Here is a 13,069-nt window from a genome sequence, read left to right as displayed (position 1 = left end):
CAAGACTTGTAAAAATAATAAATATAAGTATATATTATTGTGTCTGAATATCACAAGTATATATTTATTAATCAAAATAATATGTAATGAAAATCTAAATTCCCCCCAAAATTGATTTAGAATAGGCAAAAAAAATTAGCTAAAAATGTTAGAATTTAAATAGAAAGTTTGTGCCCAGAGGAAAAATATCTTCCATACTAACTAAGATTTATACCTCAAATTAGGATGCAAAACAGCATAAGAAATAGGTGAAATATCTCCATGGTGCAGACTCAGTCTAGAAACCTCAGCCTGGGTAAATGCCTGACAGCTAGAACTCACCATCCCAGCTTCTGTTATCACTGTCTCGTCACACATACCATCATTTGAATGAGAAATGCTTCATGTAGGCTATCCAAGCTGGAACAACGACCCACTCCATTCTCCATGTCAGAATTTCTCAAGGAGTGGTTCTGCTACTCCTCAACCTCTCCCCAGCCTCAATACTCTGACATGTCACACACTACTCAGAGGGCACTCATTTCTTTGTTAGTATCAAATGAACTAGAATCAAGTGAAGACTTCCCCATCCTTCCTTCCTTTCCTCCCCACCGCCCTCCCTTTCCTTGAGTCTAAAGTAGACAGAAGAAGAGGGGACATTTCAATACCTGCTGGGACAGCTCCAAGCCACTGTTTCTATTTGCTTTAAGTTTTATCTCAGAGAAACAGGGATAATAATAACTCTGGGGAAAAAAAGTTAAGAAAACTTGAAAGTGGATGAACCTAATTCTTTTCATACCCCATATAACACTGGTTACATAACAACCTTGTGCAACCACAAACAAGGAAAAGAACAAAAATAGAGGTATTATTTGGGAAAATACAGTAGGGATAGAGAAACACGGATCCAGAGAACACTGCCTCATAAAATCTAGCTACCTTCTGTGACTGTATTTCAAATTAACAATACCTTATTAATTTATAAATACAAATATCCTTTATGAGAGATGATGGATAAATAAACTGTGGTATATCCAGATCGTGGAATATTATTCAGCACTACAAAGAAATGAGCTATGAAGCCATGAGAAGACATGGAAGAACTTTAAATGCATATTTCTAACTGAAAGAGCCCATCTAAAAAGGCTAATAAAATGTATGATTTCAACTCTATGACATTCTGGAAAAGGCAAAACTATGGAGACAATAAAAAAAATCAGTGGTTCCCAGGGGCTGGGCGAAGGGAGGATTGAATAGGCAGACAACAGAGGATTTTTAAGGCAGTAAAAATACTGTGTATGATAATGGTGGATACATGTCATTATACATTTGTCCACACCCACAGAATGTACAACACCAAGAGTGAACCCTAATGTAAACTATAGACTTTGGGTGATAATCATGTGTCAATGTAGTTTCATCAATTATAACAAATGTACCACTGTCGTGAGAGATATTGATGATGGGGGAGGATCTGCATGTGTGGGGATATATGAAAAATCTCTGGTTCACCCACTCAATTTTGCTGTGAACCTAAAACTGCTATAAAAAAATAAAGTCTATTAAAAACAATAAAAAATAAAACTTCAAAAATGTACGTCCTTTTTGACACAGAGAAGCTCTGGGAGGCAGAAATTATCATCCTATTTTTTTTTTTAATTTTTTAAATTTAAAGTCAATTAATTACAATATATTGTATTATTGGTTTCAGAGGTAGAGTTCAGTGATGCATCAGTCTTATACGATACCCAGTGCTCATTACATTACGTGCCCTCCTTAATGTCCAGCACCCAGTTACCCCTTTTTCTGTGCATTGAGTAATATAAGAAGCGATGATTATAGAACTAGTCTCTGAAGAAACACTACTGGCCAGTGGACGAAGGCAACGCTCCCCATTCCATGTGTCTACTGACAGTCACACAATCCCAGTGGGTGCTGGGAAGGCTTCTGGGATAAGCAAACAGCACAGCTGGTGTTGAGACCTGTAGAGCGGCCTCGAGAGACCACTGTCAAAGAGAAACTGAAGGGGCAGCAATGGGGATCCCTGAAGGAGGCTTCACCAGAATGAGAGTTGAAACTGCAGAGTGAATAAAATGCAACCACTTAAATAGTGGAGGATGACCGATGCTTTTGGTAGTGGTTGGACGGGAACTTCTGCCACTTCCATCCAGGGGTACGCACCCTGGAAGGCAGGACAGCGTGTCCATTGAGAGGACAGTCTCACTAAACCCTGGGACGATTATGAGCAAAACCAAACTTGTGATGGCATTTCCCTGCCCTCACTCCAGTGAGGGGGAACACAGGAGGGTCCTGCTCACCTCACTGGATTTTTGAGGCTGGGCGCTGATGACCAGTTCCAATGGTATCAAGACAACAGCTATGGCAACATAAACAGGCCCGTGGCTCTGTTGGGCCTTGGGGTCAGGATGGCCAAGTGTCAGGGTGATCTTCCATGGCAATTAGTGAGGGCAAGGTCTCATTTGTGGACTCACATTGTCTCTTGTGTTTACTCCAAGAAGTGCTTGGGGGAGGATTCCTCTGCAAAAGACTAAACCCACAGCCAGGGAGGTGGAAATCAGAGGCCACCTCTATTTGGGCTTTTATGTACTTCGTGCTTACCAGGAAACAAAACCCATGACACAAGCAAGGATGGAGTAAAATGGATCCTGAAACAACTGCCTTAATGAATGCACATTATCTTCAGGGACTCAGCAAGACGGCAGCAATGTATTTAGAAATGCTCAAAGGTATAGGGGAAAAAGAAAACCAACTTGAAACTTATTGCTGTCTAAATTATTACTCCAAAGGCCAATTGTTGCTTCGGTTTCAGTCCCACGCTTAGCATCATGTGTGAGTTTACAAGCTGTAAACAAGCTGCAACTTCTCAGAGCATTCATTTTGTTATTTGTAAAGCTTATTGCCAAGTGCCTTGGTGTTGTTCTATTCATCAAGCTTCCTTTTCCCTTTTGAAGTCTGAGGATATGCAGGGAGTTACCACTGTTGCAGTAATCTTTTATTCAAATAATCAGATAAATATTTCAATGATACAGAGTGATAAAGGAAGCACTTCATTACCTTCAGGCTGAAGATTCTCAGAGGGATAAAAGGAGGAGGGCAAGAAAAAGTGGTGAAGCTCGCTGCTGTTGACAGTCCAACTCTACCCCGGTGACTGGGCAGCTCTCCTGCCGAGAGCCGTTCTTGCCCTCATTATAGGAATGGTCATTAATGTTTAATACCTGCTGGAAGAGAGAGTGGCTTTGTGGGCCGTGGGCTGGGAGACTGGTGTTGTCTTCTTTCCTGGTATTTATGGAGCTTCAGGGCTTGAGTGACATTTCCAACCCGCAGGTCGAGTTCTCCCCACAGCTGACTCCTCAGAGGCAGCGGAGCAGGTTGCTTTTCCCATCTGCCTCTTCCTCTGACCTCCAGGCTTGGCAAATTAGTTTTCAGACAAATAAAAAATATTTTGATAGTAACTCCTTGTTTATAATATCCCCCTGGGGAGGGAGTAATCAGCCTTAGAATATCAGGCAGGCCATCAGTTTAACCACAATTTAAGCCCTGCAATCTGGTGAAACATAATTTCCTCTCTCTTTGTTGCTATTTTCTTTTTTTTTTCCTGCCCTTTGTTCTTTTCAAAATCCTCTTGTCCAAATAATTATATTTTGGAGGATTAATCATCATAAGGTAACCATAACCACTGGAAAAATCATGTTTTTGGTTTTTTCTCACTTATATCAGAAAATGAGTTTGAATTCATAAACCAATAGTGTTATCTTTGCAGCCGTGTAAAAACATGCAGTGTATATATTTGGGTGAATCTACCTTTGTGACTGGTATGTAAATATGTATGTAAAACTGCACAAATACAGAATCAGACCCCTTAACTCATATTAAGAAGGAACAGCTAGCAAATGGCTAAGAATTATTTAAAACCATCCTAAACCAACTTAAGTATCATATTTTTTTTTTATAAAAAGAATCGTAGGAATGTTGACTTACGTCTGACTATAATTAAACAAACCAAACCAATAAACTATTCCCAGTATACTAGTAGGTCTTTTACATTCGGAGAAAAAAAGAAGATGGTAATGAGTTAAGCAGTGAAATAAACAGCATTACTGAGAAAAGAAATTAAGAATGTACCTCCCATTCTCCATTCATACTTTTCTCTTCAAAGCAATCCTGAAGGCGTGAGCTGCAGATTCTAAAAAAAAACTCCAGGGATGTGTGTGACCAGTAGAGAGCATGGTATGGATGCTAGAGTCACTGAGAAGAGCTGGTAATGGTGCCAACAACTGAAACCAGAAAAGGTGATTCACGGAAGCCGTTGTTCTGTAAGGGGGAGATGCAGAGATCAGACTGGGTACAGTTGGAAATAGTGGTTTCTTGTAGAGATACTAACCTATAAAAACATATTAATTTAAAATGTTGGCTTAATTAATATTCCAACAGCTTGCGATTAAGAAGGGAGGAAAGGAAACAAACAAACAAAAACCCCACAAAATCTTACCCGTGTCTTAAATTTACTACTGGGTGCTTGGGAGGAGTGTTGGGGGGGGGGGGAATAAATCATCAAAAACCAGATTCCATTAAAGTAATTACCCAAAGAATTCCTTGAGAAAACAACAGCAACAACAAAAAAGAATTGATATATAGGTATTATATAACAAGTGGGCTATTTTAAAGTGATACATTAGCAACAGAATGCACACAGTTGGAATAAAAAGAGCATTGGTATAGAGCAACCATTTTTGGAGAATGTATCTGGTGGGAAAAGGAATGCAAGGGAAGGGGATACTCATGAGAATCAATTCGAAGGACAAACCCTAAGGATTAAATATGGAAGTCAAGATATAAGGAAGACAAGATTTTTCAGGGCTCTGATGTGTTATTTAGTAGCTCTATGGAAATCACCCTTTCTTCTATCATTTTTTTGGGGAAGCAACATTTCTGCATAGGTCCTAGGATAGCCCGATGGATATATATGACACGTGACCCTTTCCTTCCAAATGTCTAGGTAGCTTGTATTGTTTTACAAATGAAAGCCACTTTTCTTGGCTAAATGTGCTAGAGAGTGAAAAACTAAATTAGTAAGTTTAGGTAGCAAAAAATAACCCAAGTGAGCTCTCAGATTTAGAAGCTTGCCAAAACTGAGGATAACTCTATTTTTAGGACTTGGCTTTATTTTCATTCTCTGAAAATAAGCAATGAACATGTATGGAGCAACATATGTAAAGGTTATTTATCAAAAGCACTGTGTGTACTAGTAAGAATTGGAAATAATCCAGCCTTCCATTATTAGGGAACTGGTTAAATAGGTTACTGTACATGCATGCCATGAGAACTGACTATGAAAATGTAAGAAAAAAAGGCAAAGCCCTTGAGCTACTGGTAAAGAAAGATCTCCAAGAGTATCACTGGGTGAAAATAGCAAAATACAGAACAGTCTATACTGTGCTACATTTTATGGAAGAAAGAGAGGACATAACAATACATATCTGCATTTCCTTGGTCTTGCATAAAGAAATTCTGGAAGAATACTCAGTAATTAATAATATGGTGACCAGTTGGTGACAGAGAAAAATGGGGCGGATGAGAGTAGAGGTGCGAACTAAACTTTTTACTATATACCACTTTGTATTGTGTATTAATCATGTAAAAGTATTCCCTATTCAATTTTTTAAATAAATAAGAAATGAAACAAAGTGAAAAATTAAATACAAACTTCAGTGCAGAAAGACTATTCAAAGGTATTATATTTTAAAATTTTATGGTGATTGTTTTCCTAGTACATTACCCTTAACTAAGAATATTACTATTTAATTTTTGGTTTTAGTTCTCTGCTTTCAAATGTCTACTCACATTTTGGGGGTAGACACTGAAAATTTATAAGCTGACGACTGTTTCAAAGAAGGAAAGTGTTCTGACATTAGTAAGTAACTACCTCCACTGGAATAGAAAAATTGGCCATGGTGAGGCCCAATTCTACATTCTGCCATTTCAGGGAATTCAGTGGGAAGTTTCCTCTCCAGTAGCAGCATTTGAGAACAATGTGCTCACTCTTCTAAGGGAAATCTCACAATTCTGTAAGTGTTATAGGTTCCACTTGTTGTTATCTATAACCTATTTGTCATAGTTTGCTTAATTTCAGGTTTTTCAATGAAAAAACTTTAATGAATTTTTAAAAAGATTTTATTTATTTGAGAGAGAGAGACAGAGATAGCAAGAGAGAGCACAGCGAGGAAGAGAGGGAGAAGCAGGCTCCCTGGGCTCCATCCCAGGACGCTAGATCCCAGGACCCTGGGATCATGACCTGAGCCAAAGGCAGACGCTTAACCGAGTGAGCCACCCAGGCGCCTCCTTCAATGATTAATCAGGGAAAAAATTCCAATGTTTGACACCCTTTATTGTAACATGGGAGAGGTCTTTCACAGCATTGCTCCATGACCCCTATGCCTCCCCCCAACCCTTCTCTTTAGAAATCTTTGTTTATACATTTGTAAATAGGCATTGTTTTGAAAAGTGTAAATTCTTCACTTATCTTCACTTATCCTTGAAGAAATCATTTGAATCTTGTTACTAAGCATAGTAATCTTACATAGTTCTTATTTGGCATCCACCTGCTTTTATATTAAACTTGCCTACTGAGTGGCTTTCTTCCTTTGTCAGCATTGATCTGGCTAGTGACTTTGAGGACTTTATAACTTAAAATTATTTGGGCTGGCTTCAAGGCTATTTCAGATGACTGTTGAAGGAAAGTGAAGTAGAATTTATGGTATGATGCATAAAGTAATTTGTTTGCTTTGGTTGCAAGTAACAGAAAACTGAACTAAAATTACCTTAAGCAAATATATTGATTCACTTAAGACCACCTGGGTGACTTAGTCGGTTAAGCATCTGCCTTCAGCTCAGGTCATGATCTTGGGGTCCTGGGACCCAGCCCTGCATGGGGCTCCCTGCTCAGTGGGGAGCCTGCTTCTCCCTCTCCCTCTGCCCCTCCCTTCCCCTGCTGGTGATCTCTATCTCAAATAAATAAATAAAATCTTAAAAAAAAAAAGATTCACTTAAATAAAAACTTCAGCTGTAGGGATGACTACAACTATGAGCTAAGGGTTTTTGACATCATTAGAACTCCCTCTGTCTTTCTCTATGATTTCCCTAACTCTGCTTCCTTCTTACGCCAGTTTTCCCATTAGGCTAACTTCATGAGGCAAAAATGGCTGCAGTTCTTCTGAGGCTCACCTCCACAGCCTACCATTTACACTAAGTTATGTGGCAAACAAAAACAAAAACAAAAAAAACTCCCACATTCCAATGGCTCACATCAACAAAAGGTTTTTTCTTTTTTTAAAGATTTATTAATTTACTTGAGAGAGAGAGAGCATGCACAAAGGGAGATGCAGAGGGAAAGAGAATCCTCAAGCAGACTCCCCACTGAGCTGGAAGCCCAACGTGGGGTTTGATCCCAGGAATCCGAGATCATGACCTGAGCCAGAATCAAGAGTCGGATGCTTAACAGACTGAGTCACCCAGACACCCCAAAATTATTTTTCATTCACTATACATTTTCATTGTAGGTCAACTGTGGCTCTGTTTCACATAGTCCTTATTCCAGGACCCAGGCTGCTGGAGCAGACCCTGCGTGGGACATTGCCAGTATTATGGTGGTGGGGGGGGCAAAGAGTGGAAACACGATGTGGGCTCTTAAAGCTCCAACTCCAACTGTGTGGCACACACTACTTCTTCTTATATGTCATTAAACAAAGTAAGTTTTATGCCCTAGTCTGAAGTCAATGGGGCTGGGAAATATAACCGTTTGTTAATTCACTGAACAGAATTACTTTTGCCCCAGCATTCCAAAGTAAGTCTTGAGACTCATACTGATTAGACAAACTAAGGTTCCACGCTGAGTTGTTGAACTAATCATAGTACCAGAGGAACAAAAATCTGATTGGCTTAGCCTGGGTCACATCACATACCATTGAAACCAGAGTTAAATTTGGCTTCCCTGGACCCAAAAGTATCCCCCAAAGAAAATTGGAGGTCTTTGTGGCGAGACAGGGGAAATGGTTGCAGGGGATGAAACCTGGCATCCAATATATAGATTATACTTAACAATGTTTACATCACATTTCTTGTAGGTAATTTAATGACTGAGAAAAATTAAAACAAAAAAAAAAATTACAGCATACCATCTCTCCAAATTTGAAGTCATCTTGGCAGGGTGTGTCTCCCCAAGTTGGTGAAAAGAATATGGGTTTTGGGATTAGAAAGACCTGTGTCTTTGTTAGAAAGACCACTATGTCTCTTTTACTGGCTTTGTGATTGTGGATGTAAAAGTCCTCTCCTTAGCCTCATCTGTAAAATAAATTAGTAATACTTAATACAGACATATACATATGTAATACTTAATACATACAATACAACATAATAATAATACTTAATAGTATTATATTGAAGGAGACAATATACACAAAGTGAGAGAAAAACACAACAGGTGCTCCAAAAAATTGTCTCCTTCCCACCAGTGGCCTGATAGAAGCTGCTAACGAACTGCAAACAGCGGTCAAGGGAGCCTTCTTTTAACAAAGAAAAATTAGTTAAATTTCATAAGCAGTGCTTCAGCTGCTCCTTCTTAACCTGAACAAAACAAACGAAAAACCACACAGTATTTTGCTGTTGATAATGCCATTCCATCAAAAAGAAGGGACAAAACTCGCATTCTCTTCAAAACTGAGATTGCAGACAAGATAGCAGAGGGAATTTTGAGACCTCTTTATCATTGATAATATATATTTATGAAAAGAAATGGAAACAGATAAACTGTAAACCCACTGTTAACACATTCTTATGTATCTGTCACTACACGATTTCACCTAGAGAAGGTGGTATGTCAATTATATTATGTATAGGATTTGGTTTTAAGTGAAGCCCACTCACCTGCAATTAATATTTTATACATAGTGCTTAAAGATCATTAAATAAAGTGTAGAACTTCAAGGCTTCAAATTGACTCTCCAGTTAATTATACATGAATACCTACTTAAACTTCACCAAGGACAGGCTGTTGTGATTTCATCTTAATTGCTATTTTAAAACTGGTGCATATAATGTGTATGTATCTGAATCAGTGATTCTCATATTCTTTGTGGCTGGTGCAGCAATGCAGCTAGCTCCCTAACGTCAGTTCAAGCCATGGTATGAGTGGCCGCAAAGTCCAGGAAAAAATCATAATTACAGATTCATGTACTCTATGATCTGTCCTCCTGATCGTATAAAACTTTGTCTATCCATCCCCCTACCTAACAGTATTCTCAAAGATAAGTCCTATGTAGGACTGGGCACCATAGATTAAAATGCGAATATTAAAGCAAACGAATTGCAATGTCAGTTATATAATGAAGCCACTGTCACCTTGAAAGCTTCTCTTCCCACGTGAACACAAAGCAGAGAAAGCAGCAGCTTTGGTAGCTGTGGCAACCACACCACCAGGCCTGGAGAGCGAATGTTTCCAGCGCAGCTTTCGTGCCCCTCTGGCGCTTTGTAGATTCTGCTAACGTTAAGGCCTCTTAGATTCTCAACTTGGTGAATTCATCCAGCTGGGAAAATTAGAGCTGTGATCAGGAGACAAAAGGAGGCTTGCTTTGTGTCTGACAAAGGTAGGAAAACACCCTCCAGTTGAAGCTCCTAATGACCACCCACAACAGCATCACATATTGCAAATATTTATCACGCACATCCTTTGTTTAAATTCTGAGAAGAATACAAAGCCAGTTTACTTGTGTGAGACAACCACTGCATTAATTGCCCCCAAAGCTTGCACGTTTAAGATGGATGTCAAAAGAAAATCTGCATGTTACATAGTCCCAGAATTGTGTGCCATGCTGAAAAGCATTTATTAGACATTTGTGGAATTTTATAATCCAGTAGTCTAAGCATTAAGATCCAGATACACCTATGTAATTGTTTCCTTCAACAGAACAAAACAGTGCTCGTAAATGAACAAGTTTCACATTTATTTTTATCTTCTATAGCTGTTGAAATTTTTTTAATCTCTTTGTACATATTTCTGGGCAAAGAGTAAAGAGTAGGACACAAAGCAAAAAGGAAATAGTCTTCTCGACCAAAGGGGACATCCTGACTGATCAAACATTTATAGTTTACTTGTGTCCACCACTGCTCAGGAAAGCAAAGCAGACACTTGCCGTGTGTCCCTGCAGCTACAGTGAATGGGGAGCCTCACAGTCATCCGTGTATCCTGTGGACTGAGAGGGGCCCATAGTAACCATCCTCCCTTACTCCCTACTAACAGTCTCCCTCGATCTGGGGGAGCAGCAATGTGAACGTCTCAACGGTTATATTTCCCCTGCAGAAGATGGTGACCTTTCAACGGACAGCACTTCCAGAAAAGCTTTTTCAAATAGGCTGACCACGTATTCCCCTTCTTTCTTCTTGCCAGAGCTAAGGCAGCACTTTGTATCTTGAAGTTGTGACCAGACCTGAGGAGAGTGAAGAACGGAGAGCCATAAGGATCCACTGTGGCAACTGTGAGCTCCCTACCTCCTGACACCTCACTACATGAGAAACAAATAAATAGTTGTCATATTCAGGTCTCTTCTAAGTGACCAAGTGTACTTCCTAACAGATCCAGAACAAAATAACCCTAGGAAGATAAAAGTGCTAAATTATGTGTTACAGACTCTCAATGCTCTTAGAATTGAGATGGGAAAGGCTATGGAATCAAGATTTAACTATTAAAGAAGATTTCACAGAGGAGCTATGAGCACTACAGAGCTTGGACTGACCAGAGCACAGAAGTCACAGCAAGCCTTGACGCACAAGAACTTGTTTTTTATTTGATGAGTTACCAACAATCTAAGTCCTTGGAAAGTGACATAAGGAAAAAAATATTTTAGGAAAAATAATTTGTTAGGAAGATGCAGGAAAGAAGCAAGCAGAGAGAAGGGGAGAGCCCTCTGAAGGCAGTGTCAATAGTTCTGGAAGGAGGAGCTGAGATGTAGCCCATGGTGGTGGTGCTGGAGGGCAGTATCGCTCAAGGGCCAGGTACCCACCCAAAGGAAGTGACCTCGTCAGGGTCCAGCATAAATAGTGTGGGAGAAGCCGTGGCTTCAGAGGAATGTGGGCAGGGAGTTCACCTAGAATTATGGGGAGACAGCTAACACAAGAATGAGGGAACTGCACCAAGCTACATTTCCAAAAGTGAGGTGAACCAACTTTAGTTGGGAGTTTTCCCAAACAGAAAGTCAAAGCAGAGACGGAATTGTTCAAGTTCGACTCCCAGAACTCCCGGCAGTGGGATTCCCACTATTGCTAATAAAAGTAAATAATCCACATACAAATAAAGCAAATGGTAATTAGAGATAGAATCTCAAGTGGTCTAGTTATCCGCAACTTGGAGAAAAGACAGGAAGAGTTTGGGAGGGTTTGGTTACGCAGATCAAGAGGTACTGATAGAAATAATTCTAGTGATATATCAAAGGCTTGCCATGAGCCTGCACACTCAAGAAGCTGTCTGGGTCCTAGTAATACACAAGTTCTCCCGTAACGATTGACTAGTCAGTTGAGTAATAAATCACAGAGCTGCACATTCACTCCACCTTTGACGCCTCAACATCACTGCCTGGGACTGGGAAAAGGCAGAAGAGCACTCAGAGTGCCCTCTAGGAAGTGAACTGCTCTTCCCACTTCCTGGGAGAAGAGGCCCATCTAGGGTAAGGAGTGGAGCAAGAAGTCACCCAGTTCTAGGAAACAGTGTTTAGTATAGGGAAGCAAGCAAACAAACAAAAACTAATGTGGAAAAGGGTTAGTAACAATAACAAAAAATTATGTCAAACATTTAGTACTTTTACTGCTAAATGGATACTACATAAATGTTGAGGTAGCTATCTCAGACCTGCTTTTGCCCTACATAATAGACTATTAATTGTCTGCCATGTCCATTATCAACAGAATAGCTAGATATTGGTTAAGTGAAGTAGGGAGAGAAAAGATTTCTATAAATATGTACCAGCCATAAAGAGATTGCAGCCTAAAACTTGCAGATTCTTAGTCGGACAAATGACAAAAAGAATTTTAGGAGCCACACCCACACATACTAGTAGGTGTAGAGAGGATGCTCATCATTGAAGTCAAAAATATTTAAAATAAATTATTATACTAATTCTTTCTTAAATTTTTACAGAAATTCCTGCTCTTTTTGGTATTATTAACATCCCTTTTTCCTCTTTTAAAACTCTTCTCCAAATCACATTTTCTAGTTCAATTTTACTAGAGTGAAAAAGTAACTTTTGGTTTGACAAGTGTTATTTTCTGTGAAGAGCAACAGTACAGATCATCTGCTCACCTAAAACTAATATTTACTATATGACAGGCAGCATATAGACAAGTGGTGTGAATTTGTAACATAATAACTACATAATTTCTTATTCTCAAAATTTTTATTAAATACAAACAAAACATAATAAAATGGAATATTTTGAGCTATGGGCAAAACACAAAGGTGATTCTGAAACTAGGAAACCCACTATTATTTAAAATTGCAGAATCCACTGCAAATATGTAACGATTCTTCAGTCTGGGTCACATCCTTGTAAGAAGACTCAAAGGAAAGCAATCCTTGGCTCTCAATCTTTTCTCACATTTCAGTCACTGAGTGACTGACTAGTGAAACTCCTCTCCCAGATGGCCCATGTGGGCTAGGTCAAACTTCATGTAGTCAAATATTAGTTCCCTTGAGGCAATATGCAAATGAAACAGAGCATATATGCAAGCCAAAGACATAGTGAAGGATTCTAGCAACATTTTTTCTCAACTACCAGGCAAACTACCATAAAAATATCCCATTTCTTCAAAATTAGTGGGTTATTAATGGATGAAACATTGGAAATCTAAACAATGACTTTTGAAAATACATATTTGATTTAACTTTCTACTTTCAAATGCACTGTGGTAACACTCTGAGGCACGCCCACACCCTCCACCACACACACAGCATTAAAGGAATAATTCTAAAGTAATCAAGAAGAAATTTAAAATAAAAATAAACATTGGGGAAACAAAAAAAAAAAAT

At 39.1% G+C, this 13,069-nt stretch overlaps 1 long non-coding RNA gene across 2 annotated transcripts in view; it reads right to left on the bottom strand.

Moving 5' to 3' along the window:
* Window positions 1–4,128: 4,128 nt before the first annotated feature.
* The window catches only part of LOC115938575 (uncharacterized), a 50,573-nt gene continuing 41,632 nt past the window's right edge, over window positions 4,129–13,069 (bottom strand). The window contains exons 3-6 of one of the 2 annotated variants that reach the window (XR_014144009.1): window positions 10,363–10,478; window positions 9,394–9,593; window positions 8,172–8,337; window positions 4,129–4,311 (exon numbers count right to left, since the gene is read on the bottom strand). This is a non-coding gene — a long non-coding RNA (uncharacterized LOC115938575). Of the gene's footprint in view, window positions 4,312–8,171; window positions 8,338–9,393; window positions 9,594–10,362; window positions 10,479–13,069 lie in introns of those variants that run through there. The other variant, XR_014144008.1, reaches the window with a different exon arrangement.

This window comes from Leptonychotes weddellii, chromosome 3, assembly GCF_054177405.1.
Source record: "Leptonychotes weddellii isolate Sample4059 chromosome 3, ASM5417740v2, whole genome shotgun sequence".
NCBI classification, from domain to species: domain Eukaryota; kingdom Metazoa; phylum Chordata; class Mammalia; order Carnivora; family Phocidae; genus Leptonychotes; species Leptonychotes weddellii.
The sequence above is the reverse complement of the archived record's forward strand: the minus strand, read 5'-3'. Positions and strand labels throughout refer to the sequence as shown.